The sequence below is a fragment of the Melopsittacus undulatus genome, chromosome 6 (genome assembly GCF_012275295.1).
Source record: "Melopsittacus undulatus isolate bMelUnd1 chromosome 6, bMelUnd1.mat.Z, whole genome shotgun sequence".
In the NCBI taxonomy this organism is placed as follows: domain Eukaryota; kingdom Metazoa; phylum Chordata; class Aves; order Psittaciformes; family Psittaculidae; genus Melopsittacus; species Melopsittacus undulatus.
Genome location: NC_047532.1, coordinates 47,918,850 through 47,942,785, shown reverse-complemented (window position 1 = coordinate 47,942,785; position 23,936 = coordinate 47,918,850). Strand labels below are relative to the sequence as shown.

The following is a 23,936-nucleotide window of genomic DNA, read 5'->3' as shown; positions in this document are numbered from 1 at the left end:
TACAAACCACTTATTTTAATGCACCATTTCAACAGGCAATTTATCATTTACAAGTCATTTAAAGCAAGTGCCCAAACAGCAAGAATCAGCTATCACAGTCAAAGCATTAAGTAAATTCTTGGAACAAAGTACCAGAACCAGAATTTACTGAAAGAGTACATATTTCACAGAAGATTGTTTTCTTCATTTACTTCCTCCAAATAGTTTAATTTAATACACAGATCATAAAAAGCTGAGAAAGTGATCAAAGTTAAAAATGCCATCCCAAGCTGAAAGGTATATAAGATGAGAGACTGAGAGCTACAAACTCTAAAATCCTTAAAGACATGGCAATCAGAAACAAACTGTTTATTCACTGGCTGATAATACTGATGCTGCGTTATCAACAATATTTAACAAACAACTAGAGTATGGAAAACAAAGTTTCCTACTTACAGATTTAAATCTAAATGCAGTAGTTTAACACACCTGAATTTAAACATCAGTCCTCTGTTATGGTTTAAGCTTTCTTATATTGCTCAGATTTTTCAGAAATGGACAGTTTAAAACCTCTGCAAGAACTCCAAGCTTCAAAGAAGCACAGTCAGCACTTTTACGAAAACAGGCAGCCCTAGCATAACTTTACAGTGGTCACTTAGAAATTGAAATAGCCAGACTCCCCAGTCCCTTTAAAAGAAAATCTTGCCCATGAAAATAATATTGTCAAGTGCTAATTACACTTCTCACATAACAGCCTGGCTGAAAGGCATCTGCTCTTCTGACTACTCGAAAGTTGCATTCACTTTGAAATCTCCTTTACACTTGAAAGCGTTACCAGTATTCAGAGCTTAGCTTTTTTAATTTTTTATTCTTTTTAATTAGTATGACTTTACTTGTAGAAACCCAAGTGTGAACACCAGTTAAATTGGGATAAAACAGCCTCACACTGGGATTCTTCATGCCCATTGCTTTGTGGAGCAGATGGCCCAGCCTGACTGCCACAAGGAAACTTGTCATTTTAACTGCTCCAGTCACCAAGTTTTAAGCGCAGACAAGCTCCCAGCAAGTCAGCCATCAGCATGAACTGACACGGGTGTCCCCCCCATATGATTGGCAGGTGCACATACAGGTCCCCAGATGACAACCCCATTCAATCTGACCTTTTCATTTTAAATGAAAAACACTTAAAAGCCTGCCCTGTTCTGACATGCATTTTTGTGTGTTCCCCACACTATGCCAACAAGCGAAGAGGTGGCTGATCTCTTTTCCCAAGCAACAAGTGACAGGACAAGAGGAAACGGCCCCAAGCTGAGCCAGGGTAAGTTTAAATTGGATATTAGGAAAAATTTCTTCATTGAAAGGGTAGTCAGGCATTGGAACAGGCTGACTAGGGAAGTGATGGAATCACCATCCCTGTATTGTTCAAAAACCACATAGATGAGGCCCTTTGCAACATGGTGTAGTGATGGCCTTGGCAGTGCTGGGGTAATGGTTAGACTTGATGATCTTAAAGGTCTTTTCCAACCTAGCTGACTCTATGATTCTATGAATAAATCTGCTTTTTCCTGGCCAAAGTCCCCAACTCAGAAATTTCACATTTTCTCCTCCTCTTCAAGAGCCCTGATCCTTAGCCATTCTGGCCACCACCAGAACAGAGGGAGCTTCTGAGATTTCAACATCCTTACACATGGGAAAAACCAGATTACTTACATGCAAACCTCAATTCAGAGTCCAGCTCTGACTTAGATTTCAGCTTATATGCATGGATAGCTTTACACTTGAACACAGCCACTCAAAGACATGGATGCAACTTTCTATCCCAGAGCACTGATACATGTAGGATCTGGTCCTGACTAACAGCTTTCTGTGTTTGCTTCTGTGCTTCTCAGGTTTTATTTATTGAAATTAAACTACTCAATTAAAAAGTATGCTGCTGAAGTTATCCAATAAAAAGATCATACTGTATAACAAAAGCTGGAGACACATTTCCTCTGCTTTGCTGCCAGCAGCAGCACCTGCTCAGAAAGCCATCAATACAAACAGCAACAGCTAATACGTACACCTGCTGCCTTTTGGTGTAAAGCAGCAACTATGCGAACGGTGAGTTTTGATCTGCAAGGAAGCACACACCCCTCCTGTATTGTACTCAGCATGGAGCCACTTCCAAATCTGCCACAACCTCATGTGTCAAAATTAGCTGTAATGGGACTTATCGCTTCCGAACTCCTGGTCCAGCACTCACATTGGAGGAAGGCTGATGCTGGCTGTGGCATGGACTGTCAATACCAATAGGGAAAATCAGCTCCCATAAAAGAGCAAACTCACTGGCAGGCCCTGCACACTGCAGGATGTAAAGCCTGGCATTAAAGCATTGCCATACATGAGCCCCAGGGTCCTGCAGCACTGGCACACCTGGTGTGAGGGCCAGGGCTCTAATTTTTATCTTTGCTGTCACACTCGATTTTCAGGTTTGTCCTGGGGTTCATAAAATGAGACTAAAATAAGATGGAAGGTAACACAGCAGGACAGCAGGGGGAAGAAAGGAGGAGAGACCACTCCAGCAGCACAGGAGCACCAAAGGTGATGGGATCCAGCTTTCCCAGATGGAGACTGCTATATTATAACAAACAAAAAAAATCATTCGGGGCAGGACAGATTTAAGCAGTGGCAAAGGAAGCTGTGACACAGTCCTACTTACCCAGCAGCCACCCCCACTGACTGCCAGCTAGAGCCACTGGGCAATGGCTGAAGACCAACCCTAAAGCAGGACCAGTCATGTCGCACCCGTTACTTTAAATGCACAAAACCAGCTACATACGAAGGGTGGCTAATGGAATGAGAAAAATCAGCACATCTATGCCAGAAAACTTTTCAGCAGCTCCCCATTGCTGCCAGCAGGGCTGCCTGTGATTTACATGCTTAAAACTGACACTAGGATTGGACCCTGTATTTTCAAGCACAGATTACCAGCCTCACACTGTTCACACTCCCTCAGACTACTGGAAATGGAAGATTTTCACAATAGCCTCACTAATTTTCTTTCTTAACTTCCTCCCACCATTTGCTCTTTGTGTTTCACTAAGCCTGGTTGCAGACAGACCTTCAGCAAGAAGGGAGCAGTTTCACTTTCTCACTCCAATGCACCCCAGCTTCTTGATCAAAGTAGGATAACTGATTTCATTATCAAGTTCTCACCCAGAATCAGAGCCTGAGTTTCAAACAAAGGATAATGTTTTGTAATCTAAAACCAAGCCACCACTACACCACCCCAGCTCCTCGTCACCTCCCAGGGAATAACCATCCTCACCAGGCAGCTCCAGCAGAATGCTGCCCGAACACACCTCCCATGTCTTCAGGTGCTTGGACAAGAAAAACAGACCAACAGTGACCAAGACCACAATGGAACATATGAAATCTCCTAGGGCAGAGAAAGCATTTTTTTGTGTGTGCTTCTGTTGTTTTATAAAGTTCTCCTATAAAAAGATCATGTTCTTTTAACCATTTGGGTCTTAAATGGCCAAAACTTGAATGCAAGGTCACCTTCCCCCAGGCTTGCTTGGGTGTCACCACAATTAAATACTTGGCACCATGGCAGGCTCTCTTACCACTCTTCTTAAAACCAGATGTCAAAGAAACCTTTAGAACGTAGAGCTTACATAACCAGACAGTCTCTGTGTTCAAGGCTTCTGTTTTATCCAGGTTTGGCCAGATCATTTGAAAATAGCAACAAATAACTGGTAGTCAACCAGATTCCCCACTCCTGTGCCCACTCTATCAAGTTTGGTACTTTTGAAAGCATTGTAATCCATTATGATGTTTAAAATAGCACAACTGGCCAGGACCTGTATATCTCTGGTTTAAAAATGCCCTTCCCCTACCTCCCAATCACCTCCAAGGACGACCAAGCATTAGCTAACTTCTTCCATTTTTATACATTAACAGCAAACTGCCCCCCAGTTTCAGCCTTGGAACAAATACCTTCTGGTGGGATGAGCATTTATTAAAAAAGGAAAAGTCTCTCAGTGTTCCTCTTTCCAAACAGCTGGATCCAGAGGCTGAGGAAACATATCCATTTAAAAAAAAAAAAAAAAAAGAAAAAGGCAACAAAACCCAACATAAAAAAACAAACACACAAACAAAACCCCCCACATTTGTACCAAATATAGAAAAAAAAATCTGGAGCAATTATGACAAGCCTTAATAACTGCTCTTGCTACATTTCAAAACTAGGAGAACCACAGATGCCTGTGGATGCGTCTGTCTTTTGAACAAGAAAGTACCATTACTGCCATCATAGATGGATCCAAAACATACAGAAAATACATTAAAAAGCTGGTTTAGTTCCTAAATTTACTCAACTTCAGCTGGAAGCCAGGCTCCTCATTGAATCTGGCTCTTACCACCAAGGGAATAATTAAAAACCGAATAAACCAAACACACAAAAAAATAAACACATACAAAAAAACAAAACAAAAAAAAAAATCCCAGTAGAGGCAGTGTTTCAGGATACACTTTACACTTATCCCTGTGCTGGGAAAACTGGCTCACCAACAAGGAACCTCTGATCCTGGGCAGGAATCACAGCAATGGTGCTCTGTGCTGCCCTTGCTGCACTGTGAGGTAACACACACATGCTGTACCATTACACAAAGCCACTAGACCTTCACTGCAGACAAAGTCACTGCCCTTCTTCTCCCCCAGAGGACACCTTAACATCACCACCACCACCCCTGGGGTGTGTAAGCCACAGCCTGGCACTAATAGCTAGAGAAAAGGGGACAGCAAGGGTCCCCAGTGTACATGACAATGGGAAGAAAAGGCAAACCTTTCCTTAAAATTTAAATATAAAAAGGCTTTAGCCCCTCCATGTCATTTTATCTCAGCCTGGAGAAGTATGTATGCTAGACTTGCACTACATTTCCTTTATTATTTGCCTACAGCACCAACAATGACTCTAAAATTGCACCCCTGGACCTGTATGATTTGGTTCTGTGTCTTTGACTGTGCTCTCATATCTCAGTGGAAAGAAAGAGGCTTTTGGTTTGCAGAATAGCAAAGCTGTCAATGACAAAGCTCTCGGCACCCGCACTGGATCTCATCAGGACTCACAGAGAGAGCATCTTCCCATGTACCTGATGGTTTCTCAGCACAAGGTTTACTTGGCTGTTCTTCCAAGAGTTTGCCACATGATATCCTCCAACCTGCTGCACCCAAGTGCTGTATTTTGGAACGGTACATATCATTTATTTGAAACTTTAGCTACAATGTGTTTGCGCAACACTACACCAAGGCTACAAAACACATGAGGCCAAGAAAGCCCTCTTCAACCTTCTTCCATCTTGCTGGTGTGATTCACACAAGTACCTAACAGCGTAACACCATCATCATACCTGTCCTCAACTACTCCTACCCCACCACACTAAACTTGTCAGCAGGAATTTTGCCACCAGCGCTGAAGCCAGCATTTATGTTACCAAGTCAAGTGTTTTTATTTTTTCACTTGGTGATGGGGAAAACAGAAAGGAACTGCAAAAGCTTCCAGAGACAAAGATCTCTCCAGGACTTGCCAGCTGATATTTTCAAAGACTGATTTGGCACAGTAACAAGGAAGTCAGCATCCAACATACAAGTAAGCAAGACCAGCTCCGAAGCCAGCCATCAGCCAGCCTCAAGGAGCATTAGTGACTGCAGTCAGGAAGATGGAAGGGAGAGGAGGAGGGAGAAGCCAGACTCATACCGCACCTATCACAAGAGGTACAGCCACGTGCCTGGTCACCACCTGCGAAGAAACAGATAATAAAATGAGAAGGGACCTCCATGAGCAACCACAACATCTCAGACAGCAGTGGCCAGGTGAAAGTCAGCACTGGCCAAGACTGACCAGGCAGTGCTGCGTGAGATACCACACTTGGCCTTCAGTCTAGAAACAGGAGACTTGCATGGGAGGCTGCGTGGGAAGAGCTGGCAAGTGAACACTATGTCCTATCAAGCCTGCAAATCTGCACATTGCACACAGAGGCTCACAGCAGCCTCACATAAGCCATTTGCCTGTAGCCATGCAGGTATCTAGTTACTACACAGCTGATTTGATCACCAGCCTTCATCAACATTCACAGAGACCAGAGAAGGTCAAGAGAGCCATCACCCAGGAACTGAGGACAAGCACAGTGAGCTCAATGGGAACTTGACAGGCCAAGAATGACTGCAATCATGGAAGACAGAGGAGAGCGAGCTCGCATTGCCCTCTTTTTCTGAGGCTCTCAAAGATGACAAAACCTTGACCTCTGATTAAATCACGCTACTCTCAGAAGAAGGGACAGATTAGGGGCTCAGGGACTCAATAAGGAACAGTTTATCTTAAGGTCATGGGTTCATATGGTCTTCAAATTCTTCTTTCTTAGTCAATTAAAATATAGGACTTGATCTGCATTAAAAAAAAACCTGTTACTAAGGACATACCCAGATACTGGCTCATGAAACAGGCGGGTTAAGAAAATACAGCCTTTTTGCTACTCCTTGCAGGACCTGCAGCAGAGCACAGCAACTCTGGGAATGCTCCCTGTGCAAAGCAAACTCAACCTGCTTTCACACCCAGGATAGCAAAGCAAAGGAGGAGATTACAGGTGAGCAGGCACAGCTGCCATGACCTCACTTCAGCTGCAGACTAGGCACATCCTTGGATGGAATTGATCCTGCCCCAGCCTCTGAACCTGGTCCCGGGAGTCTTCTGTCTATCCCTATCTATCCTTCTCATTTCTCTGAGAAAAGGCATGTTCAGCCTGTGACTGCTGCCACTACACTAGCTGGTACCTCAGAGGCCAAAATCCTGCCATACTAGTTCATGCTAGAGATAAGGAGCAAGGCAAGAGCCACTCAGGACCAGTAGAAAGGAGGAGACCCTTTGTTCTCCTCTAGCTCCATGCCCACCTCCAATAGTGACAGAAATGTGCCAAACACAGATGTCAAGCAAACGGGGAGAAGACACCTTCCACTGTCAGAACAGCACACAGATCAAAGTAAATGTGTACCTGAAACCAATTACTGACAGAAACCAAGCTACCTAGGAACTCCAGATGCTGCATTCAGGGTTCCCAGTAGTGAGCACAAATGTAGCCAAAACCTTTTTTGGGTGGTGGTGGTTTTTAGTCCACAGAAAGTCAAGATAAAAACATGCTCCTGCACATGGGGTGCACACACTCACTTCAGTCACCTTTAGCTGGCTTCCAACTGAGAAAACACATCCTCCCTGCCCCAAATGCAACTATTAGGTTTCATAAAATTTTTCATTACTCCATGCTTTTCCTATATTTACCTTTTGGTCTAAAAGCAGAGAAGGGATTCCAGCACAAACCCCCCATGCACCAGGATGGAGCTGCTGGCACTGCTGACGCCCTCCTGTACACTGTGGCCAGGTCAAGGGTAGTGCAGCAAAACGGAGGGATTTGAAAACAAATGGGAAACAAGCAGAGTTTTCTTCCATTCACTGAAGATGGTAATTATTTTGGAGAGGACTGCATATTCTTTTGCCTTTTAATTAGTGGCAAAGCAAGTCAACCTCAGCTCAGATGAGTGAGAAACTATTACAGGCTACAGATCTGCAGCCAAGGAAAACAAATCTGTACCAGTCCTTCACCCCAAAATAACTTCTGATTGTCAAGCACCGTTACCAGGGGAATGAACAGCTTTTCCTGCAAGCTCCTCACTCAATTAAACTAATGCAGACAAAAAGGCCAGCCAGCAACAGCTGGCAGCACAGGCAAAGTCAGATGCACACATTAGGTATACGCAGAGTGACCACAGCAGGTTCAGAGTGACGAGGGAGAGGAGAAGTGGTTCACAGCCTCCATCATTGCAGAAGACACCAAGGCTTCTCCTTAAGATGCTGAATGGCAAAAAACTGGTAGGATCTGTGCCCCGTGGGGACTTCAGGAAGCTTTAACGGAGAAGGCAGAAACACTCCCCCATACCTGTAACTGTCATCCATATTTAACGGAGACTGACAAAGACCTGAGTGAGGAAACACCTAGAAAAGTCCTTGATTTATTAGTAATCCAGAACTAATCTACTGCTGCCTCTCCTTCCACTCAGGAGCCTTATAAATTCTATCTGAAAAATCAGAACAGCCATCAAGCCAGAGCACGAAATAGATGCCAGGAGAAACAAGTACAATCCTCAGCCCTTCTGGAACAAGAAAGCCAAGTGTCTAAAGCATCCCAGTCATCTTTCAAACAACCAAAGGAAAGAAAAAAAAATATATAGATGCAGCAGGAGCTTGGTTTTGGTCACAGCTGCTCTTTGCAAACCCGGTGTCTGGACACTAATGATACATATAAAGAGGACTGGTTCCCAGGTTTTTTCCCCACCTTGCACAGCTGAATTTAATCAAAAGGATGAATATGGACCTTAAAGGCTACAGTGACATAGAAATGCCTTCCTTCCTCTTCACTCTTCTGTGATGTGCATCAGCTTCAATTTCTCTTTGGAAAGTTAGCCAAACGGCAAAGCTTTGACCCATGCAGCACTGAGAAAACTCCGAGTGAAAAAGGCTGCAAAATTACCCAAAATCTCTGAATACTCTGTACAGGCAAAGTTATTGTCATTTCCTTGGTCCTCACTGTTTTTTTTCTGGCAGCTTGCTGGGGCTACACCTCATGGTGGGATGGAGCAGGAGCAGTCAGGACAGGAATTGCAATGCAGGGTCTAAAGACAACTCCAAGATAAAGTGCTACTTCAGCAACACACATCCAAGTAACTTGCTTGACCTCAGATGTATCATGGAGCTTGCAACTAAATGTTCACTTTAGGGAAAGAGAATCAACCAGGCAAGCAAAGGATTCAGGCCAGGCAGGAACATCATGCCTTCCATCAACAAAGAGGTGAGCACATCAGCATGCAGACAATGGCAAGCAGCAAGCAAAATCCACAGTTCCCTCCTTTCAATTGGATTTTAATAAAGTGTGAGCATGCAAACACAGCTAAATCCCATTTCTCCTCAAAAACTAAAGGAAATTCTGTCTTTGATTTCAATAAAAACACAGCCTGGCCCTTTGCACAACTGAAGGCAGCATGAGCTAATGTCAGACCAGCCCAGTGTAGTGGCAGTGAGTGCTCCTCAGAACTGGGCCCACACAGCCATGAACACCCACCAGCACAGATGGGCTCTTCCAGCAGGTGTTATCCAAATCCTGGGCATCTCCCTAGCAAAGGGCAATGATATTTAACTTCCTTGTGGGCACAGGAGGCTGCCAAACATCTGCTGGGATTAGTCGGTTCATGTTTGTGAAGTCTACATAAATGCTATCATAACGAAGGGGCTGACCTATTTATGGATGTGAATGCTGGACTGAGACCCAAACCCACATACTGTATTTGCACATATGGCTGTATCTCCCCCACCGGATTTTACTGTGTGAAGCTAGGACGGAAGAACAAAGTATCACCTATAGCTTACAGCCTACTTCTGGTCACTGCTAATTTAATGAGTCATACCTCTCCCCTCCTTCACTTTACCCCATCCAGTTGCACAACTGAGCCTTGTTAACAAGCTGTGCTACTGCGACTTTGCTGGGAGCCCCCAAATGCCACATGGGTTGATCTTTGTGGGAGAAACCCACTTTTTCTCAAGCTTCCATCCCACTCCCTGGAGCCCCACCAGGGCTGCAGGTCACAGACTCTCAACCCACAGATCTCAGGCAGGCTCCCAGATGCCAAGCTGCAGCAGATCAGCCACCCAAATTCTTTGTGGCAAGGGACTTTTCATCAAGTTTCACATTTCTTTTGGGTGTCCCTCCCTCCCACACAGGCCTCCTGTGAGTAAGGGCTGAGGAATGAGACCGCAAACACGCACAGCTCAGAAACAACAGTGATAACAGCCATAGGGGAGACAAATTCCTCAGGAAAGACAGGGAAGAGCCCAAATAAGTTTCAGATGGAACCAAGCACCTTTGCTAAAGGGATTATAAGTGGCAATGGCTTGTGATGGCAGGGCCACAGGATCTGTATGTTCCCGTGACTCAGAATTGCTTTGCACCAAGTTGCAAGTCCTAGACATAGTTTTGCCCTGCCAGAAGCTACTGCTCCCCCCCTTCTCTCTGCAGACATATTTCAATACTTATCAGGTCTCCATCTTAGTCACATTTTGCTAACACACACTTTTTACATCCTTTTCATCTTCCCTTATAATCAGCCTCTATGTCCCCAAGTCAATTGCTCTGCTCTTCTGTTGCCATTCTCTGGTTTATCTTCATCTCCTGAGGCAGGAGCAACTCATACTCAGATGCTGCTTCACAAGTGCAGCCTCCACTCTCTGCTCAGGCTCACAGGACTCCAACATACCTGGTTTGGCAGACTCACTACTCCCCTTTGGGTAGCAGAACAAGTGGCAGGCTCAGCCCACAATGCTACAGGTCAAATATAGAGATATGGACAACACAAGAAAACACCCATGGGATATAGAAGTAAAAAAAAGAGAAGGACAAACAGGAGCCCAGGAGCATACCAATACCATACCCAGATTTCCTTAGATAGATAGGTCTCATCTTGTTCTAGAGATCAAGAGCATCCAAAACCAGTTCCATTACACATCAGGTAGGGTGTGTGTAACTAAAACACATGGAAAATATTCCCATCCAAGCAGGTGCATCTACCAAGACACCTGGAACTAAACCAGATGAACCAATGTGGGACTTTCTGGTAATACACAGCTATCTTTGTACATCCAGCTCCACCTGTGAATTTGGGCACACCCTTAATCAGGTATGAATCAAATCATATGAGACATAAGAAATTTATCAACAGCCACTGCAAAAAACATAAGGTTGCTTGTGCCTTACTACATCCTCACAGGCAGACAGCTGCCCTGAACACAACAAAACTGGAGTTTTCACCAGGACTTCTTGCAAATGAACACGTGACCCAAGACCTAAAACATCACTTCATGCACACAAATGCATGCAGAATGGAGGCCTGGACTATGGCATCCAGGGAACCAGGGTAGCTTGGATATGTGGATGACAGCCCAATGAGGGCCCTGACCCTAGACAGGGTGCTGCTCTGCCAGCACAGATAATTAATTCATTCACATAGCATGAATCCTCTCTTTTTCACTCCACGGTACATCACAGCTAGGCCATATACCAGGAGGTGCAAAGGTGCCAACCCATCTGCCCTGCACCCTCAGAAAGATCCGATACCCACCTGTAAAAACAGTAACCATAGAGCACTGCCCTTAGGTTATGTATGCAGTGAGAGGATGGGAGCTAACTTAATGCAAAATAACTTACAAATGAACATACCCTACAGGGATCCTTGTGTGTAGTAAGGCAACGAGCTCTGCTCTTGTAGCTCTTTCTCCTCCCTCTCTACGATGCAATCCTTAAAAACTTCTCCACTGACTTTCCTAGCCTCCGCACACCTCGAGTTCACAGCTCTCCCACACAGCAGAGCAAAACACACTATGCCAAGCCATGGAAGGAGAAGCACAGGCACTCTGTAAGCTGCCATCCTTTCACCTAGACTCTTTGAATACCTGGGTGGGTGGAGTGCCTTGGAAAGCCATGCTCATTTATATTGTTTTAAGTTCACCTGCTGCTCTGGCCTCACTCCCAAATCTCATATGCAGAGGGAGACACTCAAAGAGGCATTACATGCCAAGAACACTGCATTCATCCAACAGCAACATGGAGGTCCAAGACATTATTCCGAACATACAAAATATGCTTCTGCCCCATGGTTCATGAATTAATGGACCTGATAAAGGCTTGCAACTTGTCTGCTTCACGCACAGTATGATCTTCTGCACTGTATGAGGCTGACTCTTCATTACAGCAGGGCCACAGTCACTACATGCTACAGCACTGTTTCAGAAGAAAAAAAGCCAGACATCTTCCCAGGTAACTTTAACGCTTTTGCCTATAATTTTTTCCCCATCTGTCTACCTTGGGAGCAAATCAGGACTTAGGTACAGGACAGCATTTAAATACTTGCTTATCTTTAGGGCACAAGCAGCTGCAGAGAGTTCAGCTGGATTACTCATACACTTATGCAGAAGGTTCACCAAGCCCTCCTTAAATGGCAAAGATGCAATGCTGTGTTTTCCAAGCTCAGCTCTGTGCATCCCAAGGAACCCAAGAAGGAAATGGATTATCTGAAAAAGCATCGAGGTGGAACTGTGCTAAGGAGGGCATAATTCTCATTCTCCCAAAAAATAGCCTGCAGGATCAGAAATGATAGAAAACCACCACAACTTTAAAGCAAGATTAAACTACCCTAAAAATGGCAGTCTTATTGTACACTGGAAAACAAGCCACTTAGGAAGTATCCAGCTGACAATATGAAATACCCATTTACCCTTTATTCTACTCACTGAAATACGTTTTTATACATAAATACCATCTGGACCTTAACCTCAATTTTTTGTGGCTCATTCCTGGACCTCCCCACTACCACTCTTCAGTTTCAACAGCATTATGCTGCCCTGGTTTCTAAATGCCAGAGGTAAAGACCAGCTTCTATACTAAGCTAGGCATTTCAATACCCATGCAAGAGAAGTACAGGCCTTGCCCCGCAGTCAAGGATGATGATGATAATGCTTAAGAAGCAAGTAAAAGCAGAAAAGATGGGGGAGATGGACTGAAAGATTGGCATAACTACAATAAACAGTTCAGAGTAATCTCCAGAGTTGGGTAGAAAACATGCTAAATTCAGTCTAATTACAAACAATTCTTCTCAAGCATCTCTGGTATAAACCAAGCTGGCATAAAACACACTCCCAGGTTAATGGACTGAGCATGCACGTGCCATACTGGTAAGCAAGCACACTGTGAAGTTCTGGAACATAAGACTGTCTGGTGCTGAAATACTGTTTGTCTTAGTATTTGTAGCCCAAGATTCAATTTTTTCATTAAAGGAGAGGAATATACATACACATAGTAGGGGGAGCTGGAGATGTAAGTGGAAGATGTACAAGATTCTTTACTGTGAGGGTAGTGAGACACTGAACAGGTTGCCCAGAGAAGCTGTGGCTGCCCCATCCCTGGCAGTGTTCAAGGCCAGGTTGGACTGAGCTTGGAGCAACCTGGTCTAGTGGACGGTGTCTGCCCATGGTAGGGGGGGTTCCATCCCTAACCATTCTATGATTCTACAATTTCTCTGATTATGACTGCAAACTAAAGGTAATAACCTTCGTATAACTAGGGTTTTTTTCTCCTAGATTTCAGTGTCAATGACAACACGACTCCCAGCCTCACTCCTCTCCAATCCCATCAGTAAGTAGGCAAGAATAATTTTCCATCACCTTGGCAAGGCACAGTCCTTCCAAGATTGCACTCCAAAACAGCACAAAAGGCAATTAATAATTCCACCTTCAGTCCCAAATCTGAGTAGTAGATAGTAAATAAGGCTTGGGGCCACAGACTGCATTAGTGAGCGGTATCCCTCAGTGATCAGTGTTGAGATTGGTCTTGTTCAAAATTTTTGTCCATGACATGGACACTGGGATTGACTGTGCTCTCAGTAAATTTGCCAATGACACCAAGCTGTGTGGTTCTGTTGATAAGCTGGAGGGAAGGAATGCCGTCCAGAGGGACCTTGACATGCTTGTGAGGCGGGCTGATGCCAACTTTATGAAGTTTAACCATGACAAGTGCAAGGTCCTACACCTGGGTCAGAGCAATCCCAGGCACAGCTACAGGTTGGGCAGAGAAGAGATTCAGAGCAGCCCTGTGGAGAAGGACTTGGGAGTGTATTGATTGATGAGAAAACAAACAAGAGGCAGCTGCAGTGTGTCCTCACAGCCCAGAAAGCCAACCGTATCCTGGACTGCATCAAAAGGAGCATGACCAGCAGGACAAAGGAGGTGATCCTGCCCCTCTACTCTGCTCTCATGAGACCTTACTTGGACTATTGTGTGCAGTTCTGGTGTCCTCAACATAAAAAGGACATGGAACTGTTGGAACAAGTCCAGAGGGGCCACAAGGATGATCAGGGGACTGGAGCACCTCCCATATGAAGACAGACTGAGAAAGTTGGGGCTCTTCAGCCTGGAGAAGAGAAGGCTGCATGGAGACCTCAGAGCAGCCTACCAGTATCTGAAGGGGGGCTATAGGGATGCTGGGGAGAGACTGTTCATTAGAGACTGTAGTGATAGGACAAGAGGTAATGGGTTAAAACTTAAACAGGGGATGTTTAGTCTGGATATAAGGAGGAAGTTCTTTACTGTGAGGGTGGTAAGACACTGGAATGGATTGCCTAGGGAAGCTGTGAATGCTCCATCCCTGGCAGTGTTCAAGGCCAGGTTGGACAGAGCCTTGGGTGATACGGTTTAGTGTGAGGTGTCTCTGCCCATGGCAGGGGGGTTATAACTAGATGATCTTGAGGTCCTTTCCAACCCTAACTATTCTATGATTCTATAAAAATAAAAGAAACTGAGTTAAGTTCATTAAGTACCACCTTCCATTCTGGCCAAAAAGAGTTAGGTACTCTGGTAATTAAGTGGCTATATCATAATACCCACTTGTAGGGGAAGCCAAATTAAGGTTTCATCAATGACTTTAATGCTGGCATTTCATAGCTTTGAAGCACTTGGACTCTGCAACCCTAACACCATTCTTTTAATCAAGTTCACTGCTTGTAATTAACTACAGGACTGCCACATGGCTGTTGCAATCACTATATGGTTCTCTTGCAAAATCCAGATTAAAGGCTTGTCTTGGCCACAGTAATAGCTTGAAGTATCTCTCAAGATTTGCCCAAACCCATGAAAAGCAAATCAAGTCTCTGCTTCAAGAGATGAGGTGTGCTAGATTCAAGCCAGCTGATCTCCTTCAGGCCGAGCTGAAACAGGAACACTGCGGAGATCCAGGCAAGCAAGGCAGGGGAGATGCAGCAGCTGGCATTACAACCACTTATCAGCTGCTAATCCAATCACTCTCCCAACCCAGACACTGCAAGCCACACACTGTCTGGGAGACTCCTCGCTTTCATTCAGGCTTGCCTCATTAAATAGAGTAATTCAAGTCTGGCAAGGTGAGGTAAAAAACTGCTGAAAGAGACAGAGCTCCATAGGGTACATGCATAGAGCACAGCAAAGATGAATACACGTGCATGTTACCGAGACATCAGTCACTACAGTTGGGGTACAATGAATACAGCAGCTGCTACTGGACTGCTTGCATGTCACCTGTAAATTGCCACAAGTTTCTTTAAAAAAAAAAATTAACAAATGAACAAAACAGAACAAAATCACACAGAAAACCCTCACCAACCTGAGCTTCTCACAGCCAACCACACTGCTAAAAAAAGCTCTAGAGGAGATATTTCAAATTTGCTGTGTTATACTTAACTAAGATTTGGAGATGGACCTCTCTTATTCCATCATGCAGTGCACCCCTACCCACCCCAGTGTGTTCCATAGCCCCCTCTTCAAGGTCTGCATCATGATCTGTCTGACTCCTCCATCCTGACTGCTTTCACCTAGGTGGCCAGTCTGGCCCCACAATAAAACAGCTGGGTCCTGGTTCCTCAGCAGCATTACAGCACAGTTGCACAGCCTTGGCAAAGGCTCTCCAGCTGGAGAAGAGATCAGGAGCATGAGCAGAGGGAGGAGATGACTGCAGCTTCCTACCATAGATCCACTGCCCTAAAAGGGGAGCAGGGGGCAAGTTACAAATTCATGCATAAACAAAACCTGGCTGTGTAGCTCAGAGCTAACAGGGTAATTTACTAAATGTTAATTAAATCTTCAGTGCCTGTTACCAACTGCGGAGATCAACTTATTTTTAAACTACATAAGCAATAAATGCTTAGATGAACTTCTATTAAATTTCACCCAGTGCATGAAGTATGTGGGGGTTTTTAATAGACATTAAACAAGACAGTTATGGCACGTTAGTTGATACTTTATTACCTAAAGATAATGGCCATATTAAATCTCAACTAACTATTCCACTGGTGGCACAATCATCTAAGACTTGGCAGAAATTTGCCTGCTTTGAAGCATCACTGGGCAGCAGTAGCAAGAAGAGGAAAGCAGCCAAGTTCTGAATGGCACCTACTTAGAGGATGCTCAAGTGCATAACACACTTTAGGCACAAAAGAGAATCCCTCCCAGCCAGGTCTGGAAACCCAAAAGAGGGCTGATAGGCTATCACACAGAAATGAAGATGGTAGAAGTCAGCTTTTCTGTCAGCATCTCAGGCCCCCCAAACTAAATGAAACAATTTATTGGATTACTGAAGAATCACTGTGTTACAATGTTCCCTTATGGGCTGAAGGGCAACACAAAACATGCTCCTTAATAGCCTGCAACACTCAAACACCCATAACTTTTTCCAAGAAAAGGTCATCAGCAACCCACAACTCCATTGGTGTTTGCTGTCCTTTCCTGAGCATACTGCGATAGTTTGGGAGTGCTTCTGAGTGACTCACACCTGTGTCACTGTTACCCACAGATCCCAACAACAGATATTGATAGTCTAAAATGACAGAGACTTGCTGACAGCAACTTAAAAAATACATTTTTTACACCAGCTCTTACAGTTGCTCAGAACGTGATCGAAACCAGCTCTTTGAGATGAAAGCAGAATCTGCACTGAGGTGTCTCTACCGGTAACCTTAATCACAACAATTAAGTGTGGGTAGCAGGTCTGAGGTTTTTTTCACATTTGGATTGGAAACATTGTGAGCCCTACCTGGCGTGCCCAGAAGCAGGAGGAAGAGAAAGAGCCAAGCCCTACACCCTCCTAACCCCCAATTCTCAGGCAGGCACAAAATCTCAAAAAGCTTTTAAACTTTGTGGGGTTTTTCTGGTCTGTGGTTTTCGGTTTGATTTGTTGTTTTCTTTTCTCTGTTTGTTTCTATTTTACAAAACAAAAAGCTCCCTATATTAAAGAGAGGAAAACATAGAGTTCTTCAGGCTTTACTAATGCTCTCCCTCCAGCATCCCAATGCACGTGTGAAAGCCAATCTCTCCACCTTACCTCCAATCTCTCCACTGGAACCGCTGTTCATAGTTATTTGAAATCCTGTGTTTTCCTGCTTATAACCCACACTCTTTTAAAGGTATTGTTCCTTGTGAAACTGTCCCTCAGATAACCCACATCCTCAGATAAGCTATGGTTTCCATCTCCTCCACTTTTGCTCCCTTTCAAAGCATGGCTGCAGTTCCAGTAAGCTCTCTAGCTTTTAGCAGAATTACCCTGCTATGACAGCAAGAGCGAGGGCAGATGATGAAGCTACCAGGGTAGGAAAGCAGGCTGCAGAGGACAGAAAGCAAGGAAAAGCATCTCTTTATTGCTCACATGAGCACACAGCAAACAGATGCTGAATCTCTGACTTCTGGCTGGCCACACAGACTTGGTGTTCATCTTGCTTCCCTGAAGGCTTCTCTCCATCAAAACAGTAACATACCCAAAAAGTATAGATGTACATAAAGGAAACAAACATTTCTTTATCATCCAAATGTCATCTTTGAAGCCCTTCCATGCATCCCCATGGACTTCCCTCCACCTGAAGGAATTACCAGGGCTGCCACAGACTGCACCAGGAAGACCATGGACAACCAGCCAAAGGCAAAACCCAGCATGGCTCAGGGCCAGCTGAAGCAGAGCATGGGGCTGCTGCCTGCTGCCCAGAGCCACATTAGGGCTGGAAGAGTTTATTCCAAGAAAGGCAGAGACGTGTGGGCCAGGCTTTCAGAAGCTTGACAACAACAAAATGTCACTAAGGATGCATTGTTCACACAACCGTGATGGGCAAAGGAATAGAGAGACCACTGCGGCACCCTGAGGGTCTATGTTTCCACAGACACGTGGAAACTGTCTTCTTGCGAACAATTTGTCATCCACCCAAGGTAGTGCTTTCCTCTAGCTACAGTCAGCAAGAGATGTTTCAGAGAAACCTGCACAAAAAGAGTCTCTTCTTTCCAATTAGATGTTTACAATACAAGAGGCACCACCATTAGCTGATATAACTCTGAATGTACCTGACATTCAAACAACTGTCCATCTCCTTTGCAGACTTGGCTAAATTCTTGTCCTCAGAAACATACTCCATGATAAATGGCACCATTTAGTTACATGAGAAAGCACTTAATTTAGTTAATTTTGAATCAGACTCTTTCATCTTGGCTTGCATTGGTATAAAGGAACAGAGAACCGTTTCCCATAGTACTCGCTGTTTCTGTGACACCCTTTTAACACGTGTCCTTTGTGTAGGAACTATCCCACTGGTCAAACTTGCTCAGGTTTTTCAGCTTCCCACCTTTTTTACTATCCTTCTCCAAAACTGGATACACCATGCTTCATTGATCATTATGGAGTTCTTTCAAGTTTTGTAGTTAGACATTATACCAATGAACACAAGCAGGGATTTTAACAACATTCTGGCTTTGAAATTAAGCGAGTGGTGTCTCCACTCTGACTATGAATCCCCACACCATAATTTATACTACAAGTCATAATTAAAAATACATACAGATGTTCATTATATATATTCAAAAGCTCTCCAGACCCACTGATACTGTAGCTGACACTATTGGTTGTCCTGCAAAATTCACTAGTCCAGCTCTACAGCTTCAGCCCTGAACATTATAGAGAAACAACTGCTTTGGCAAGGGATACATCTCTGAATCTGCCCTTACGTTATTTAAAAGCTTGAATGAGTTATTTAAAAACTTTAATAAGGTGGGCTGATGCCAACCTTATGAAGTTTAACCATGACAAGTGCAAGGTCCTACACCTGGGTCAGAGCAATCCCAGGCACAGCTACAGGTTGGGCAGAGAAGAGATTCAGAGCAGCCCTGCAGAGAAGGACATGGGGGTGATGGTTGATGAGAAACTTAACAAGAGGCAGCTGCAGTGTGCGTTCACAGCCCAGAAAGCCAACTGCATCCTAGGCTACATCAAAAGGAGCCTGACCAGTAGGTTGAAGGAGGTGATCCTGCCCCTCTACTCTACTCTCATGAGACCTCACTTGGAGTATTGTGTGCAGTTCTGGTGTCAACATAAAAAGGACATGGAACTGTTGGAACAAGTCCAGAGGGGCCACAAGGATGATCAGGGGACTGGAGCACCTCCCATATGAAGACAGGCTGAGAAAGTTGGGGCTCTTCAGCCTGGAGAAGAGAAGGCTGCATGGAGACCTCAGAGCAGCCTGCCAGTATCTGAAGGGGGCCTACAGGGATTCTGGTGAGGGACTATTCATTAGGGACTGTAGTGACAGGACAAGAGGTAACAGATTCAAACTCAAACACGGGAAGTTTAGATTAGATATAAGGAAGAAGTTATTTCCTGTAAGGATGGTGAGGTACTGGAATGGGTTGCCCAGGGAAGCTGTGAATGCTCCATCCCTGGCAGTGTTCAAGGCCAGGCTGGACAGAGCCTTGGGTGACATGGTTTAGTGTGAGGTGTCCCTGCCTGTGGCAGGTGGGTTGGAACTAGATGATCTTAAGGTCCTTTCCAACCCTAACTATTCTATGATTTTATGAATTACACTGCACCAGTTTCTCATTCTGGTAAAACAAAGCCCACTACCTCTCACTAACATAGCACAGCTGAAGACAGTGTTAGAGCAATGCAACTCTGAGATTTTATGTGTTCTGTAAATTTCCGTGAGACAGGGCAGCTAAAAAGCATGGGAACCTGGGATTTTCTGTACCCTAACCATGACTGTCCAGATACAGGATCTGGAAACCATTCCTGGCCCACCAGTCTAGAGATAGGTTTTTACTGATTTGCCCTGTTTTCACAGCACATTGCAAACATCATTCAGTACTTTTACCCCCTAAAGCTCAGCAGCTGCTTGTGCAGTGTCTGCAGAAGAGGACTGGACTCACAGAGCTAGAGCCTGCACCAAGACAGGCATGTTCACCAGCATCCTGCCCAACATCCAGGCTGATCTTCAAACATGCTTCCAAAGGTGAAAAATCTCACCTTGGTGAAACAGGAATTGGAGCTTCTCTCCCAGCATGGTACCAGCCTCTCTGCCCAGCCAGCACCAACCACAATGGGCAATCAGGGCATGAAGGAGACATCTGCACAGTGACAACAGCAGTAATGCCCACCGACCCAGGCACCATGGAGACTGCATAACAGCAATTCATAGCAGTTTGGAGCTGTACCTACAAGAGCTTCTATGAGACACAGTTTTAGCTTCATTCTCCTGGGTGTGTCTTTCATTTCCACCCAGGAGTTTACCCAGCAGCATATAAGGGCTGCACACCTCTGACTGGGACTGCTGGCAACATGGGACACATGGCCAACATGCTCATGGCCTCCACACAGCACGCACATGGTGGGACTTATTTCTGGGAAAAGGGCTTATCAACTACAAGACACCTTTCTTCAGCCAAGAGACCCCCAAAAAGCCTTTAATCTTCAGCAACCTATAATATGCTCCAACTGCAGGGCTAGGAAAAGAGCCCATATGGTCCAGAGGACATCTAACAGCAAGAAAGCCCCCAGCACCATTATTGATGGGGACACAGTGCTGCCACTATCCTGGACACCAGGTCAGATGTCCCTGACCTGGCAACTTTTCCCAAAAACAACCAACATAAGCTGATTCAGACAGAAAAACTGAAGAAAACAACCAAAGGAAAACCATATATGAAACTCAACAACAAGAGGGCAACAGGCCTGAAGCCCTTATTAGCAGCACCAGCATCTCAAATGCAGCTGCAGGCAGGATTTGACACTGAGGGTAGAGGATCACTGCCAGGTGGTTCTATGGCCACCACTCACTGTCACCTGCTGCCAGCCCTTCCCAGAAAAGGGCTCCAACAAAGGCTAAACAACTGAAAGAGGGGAATAACATAGCTAATAAATAGAGGAGTGATAAAATGAAAGGTCGTGGAGTGGGCATGGGGGAAATGGAGTGAGCCAATGGGCAGAGAGAATTTTTCAACAGTAATCTTTATCTGTAGACTGAAATATTTCCCAAAGGAAATCATATATTCCAGAACATTATTAAGCCTTGCTGCACCAGGCCTGCTGCAGCAAGGATGGGGATAACCAAAAAGTCCCTCACACCCCCAAGCTGTGCTGCTGCACAGCAGCCTGGCTTACAGACAGGACAGTGACCATCATTTCCCCACATGAACACAGCTGCACTGTTAATAGAAAGCTGACATGCTGCATCCTGTTCCCCAGCTCCACATAGTTACTTGCCTTCCTAATATCCCATATCTGTAATTACTTGGTAAGCCAGCATTTGCTGTATCACCCAGCTCCATATATCCAGCGACTCCCCACTCACTCTCACATCTTGCCCTGAAAAAATCACTCCTGGAACGTAGAAGAACAAATTGAAAAGGTAAATGAGGAAATAAAGAAATTGAACAAATCCAGACTGTTTCAAAAAACTGAACACTTCCATATGACACCCTGCATTTCAGATGGGCCAAACCCACTTTGTACACATGGGGCCAAAGTGTTGTGGATGTGCAGTCAGACACATTAGCTGACCTGGTAGCTCCCACAAGCTCTTAAAGCTTTCATGTATCAGTCACCTAGCAAAACAATAAAACACCACACAGGAAACCAACCCAAAAAAAACAACTGGGCCACAGCACCAACTGGTAGAGGCACAGAAAACAAACAGAGAAACAAACACGAAAGATAATCAAAATGAAGCAGGAGAATCCCACGCTCGTCTGTTTCACCGGCAGGGCCAAACTGCACCTCGAGGTACAGCAGCCAGAGCAATTATGACAGGAGTTTTTCCATCAACACCTCCTACTCCGGAGCACTGCCTTCTCCCCAGTGCAGCCTCAGGGCGTGGAGAGTGCTCCCGAACAATGGCAGGAATAAGATTTGCCTGTTCAAAAGGGGACAGCAAGAGAAGGAGGAGGAAAATATATATATATATTTAAAACAAACAAACAAAAAAAGCCCTGGGTGACGTAAGGGTGTAGAAAACTTTTACGTCCTTCCCTGCTGGGGGAGGGTGAACCTCCCCTGGCGTATAAAAAGCTGCGAGGGCTTTACTCAACTAGTTATTTAGCACAGAGCCAGGGGCCGGAAGGCGCAAGTTGCGGCGCGGCAGAGCTGCAGCCGCCGCGGGAGGGATGGATGGTTGGATGGTTGGAAGCAGCCTCAGCCCGGGCCAGGTGCACCTGCGGCTGGCAGCACCGCACCGCCCCGCCGAGCCCTACGGAACCCCGGCCCGCGGGCAGCCCCCCCCCGGCGCGCAGCAGGAAGGCGTTCAGCGCTGCCGCGGAAGTACGCGGGAAGTTTCTCTCTGCCCCGCAACCGGGAGCTGCTCCCGCCCCGCTGCCGGGCTCGCACCGGGCCGGGCCCCCACAGCCCCAGCGCTCCAGGCGGAGGGAGGAGCCAGACGCTGCCCCCCCGGGCGGCCGGCAGAGCTTCCCGCCCCGGCCGGGGGCTCCAGCTGTTGCACAGCTGCCTCAGCAGGCGGAGGGGGGGAACCGGGGGAAGAGAGAAAGGGGGCAAGTTATTATCTGCAACAATACCTCGGGGGGAGGAGGCAGCGGAGGCGAGCGCGGCGGCGGCAGCGGGCGGAGGCGGCGGGGGGAGGTGGGGCGGGGGGCGGTGCCACGGCCGAGCCTGGGACAGCCCCGCCGCGCCCGCCCCTCGGCCCCGCCGCCGGCCCCTTCCGCCCGTCGGCCCCTTCCGCGCCATGCGCCGCTGCCCCGCTGGTTCTCTCGGCAGTGTGCTCCATGCGCGTGTCCCCCCATCCAGCGGCCTGCCGCACACCCGGCGTCCCACCGGGCGGCCCCTCCCGCGCTCCGCCTCCTCGCATCCCTCCCTCGGCTTCCCGGGAAGCCCCTCCTGTGCCCCTCTGCATCCCCCCGGCTGCAACGCTCCCGCCTCCTTCCTCCCTCCCTCCGGCCACTCCGCGCCCCGCTCGACCCCTACCTCCCGTCGGGTGCAGTCAGAGGGGGGCGGCAGCCCCGAGCTCGGCTGGACGGCCGCGAAACAAAAAAGCGAAAGCGGCGGCCACTGCCTCCCGCTCCGCCGGGCTGCCGCGCTCTGCCTGGGGCTGACGTCAAGGGCCCAAATTCCTGCCTTTCCCTGCAGGCAGATTTGTCCATGTAAGGGTTGGGGTTGGGGCCGGGGCCGGGGCGGCCGCGAGATAGGAGGGGGCTGCGCTGTGCGCACAGAGTGGGTCGGCAGCTATCGGTACCTCGAGGGGACGCGACGGTGCTGGAGGCAACCCTGACCCTTTAGGCATCACCCTCCTGCCCTGAAACCCGGGGACTTCGGGGGCTGTTGGGCCCAGAAATGCGCACCGTGCCTTGCAGTATTGGGCTTTTCACACAAGATTCGTCCAAGGCTCCCTATGGCGTTTTGGGTGCTCTTCCAAGCAACTTTATTCTCTGTCCTTCCCCAGCCGAGGTGCCTTAAAAGGTGAGGAGAGGTAAAAGGTGCTCGGAGTTACAAAGCAGTTGCCTACTCAGAAATTCAAAGCAAAACCTGTCGAGCATACTAAAGAGAGGGGGAAGGGAACTCTTTTCCGATCCCTTTCTGTTTGATTGCTTTGTGGCCATTTATAAGGACTGCTATTAAAATAATTTGGGGTTTGAGTGTGATTGTTTTTCTAATGGAATATTACCCTTCAAGTAGCTGTTGGGTATCTGCATTTGCCCTGAAGAGAAGGGGAAGACAGGAGGGTTATGTTGCATTCAGGCACAGGGGAGAGCTGCCAAGCCTTACTCATTTGGAAAGAGATTTTTGGATGAGATTTTAGGCACTTCAAATCTATTTCATTTTGACAATAAAGGACTTTGCTGTGTACTTTCAGGAGATATTTCCAATCTGATCCCATTACCAGCTTTAATGCCCTGGTCACTGCTTGACAGCCCCAGGAGGTAAAGTTTGCCCATAAGGACCCAAAAAAGGACATTAAGTGCCTAAAAGACTTTAGAAGCTGGAGTACAGAGTTGTGGTTCGGCCTCCCTACCCTTTTGCCTGGCTGCCAAAGTGTCTAAAACAAGCAAG

General features: G+C 46.3%; 1 protein-coding gene across 1 annotated transcript in view; it reads right to left on the bottom strand.

The window, feature by feature from the left end:
* LPP (LIM domain containing preferred translocation partner in lipoma) overlaps positions 1-22,957 on the bottom strand; it is a 337,577-nt gene extending 314,620 nt beyond the window's left edge. The window contains exon 1 of the mRNA XM_031043045.2: positions 22,854-22,957. The gene's annotated coding sequence lies outside the window, so the exon portion shown is untranslated. The remainder of the gene's footprint in view (positions 1-22,853) is intronic.
* Positions 22,958-23,936: the final 979 nt, after the last annotated feature.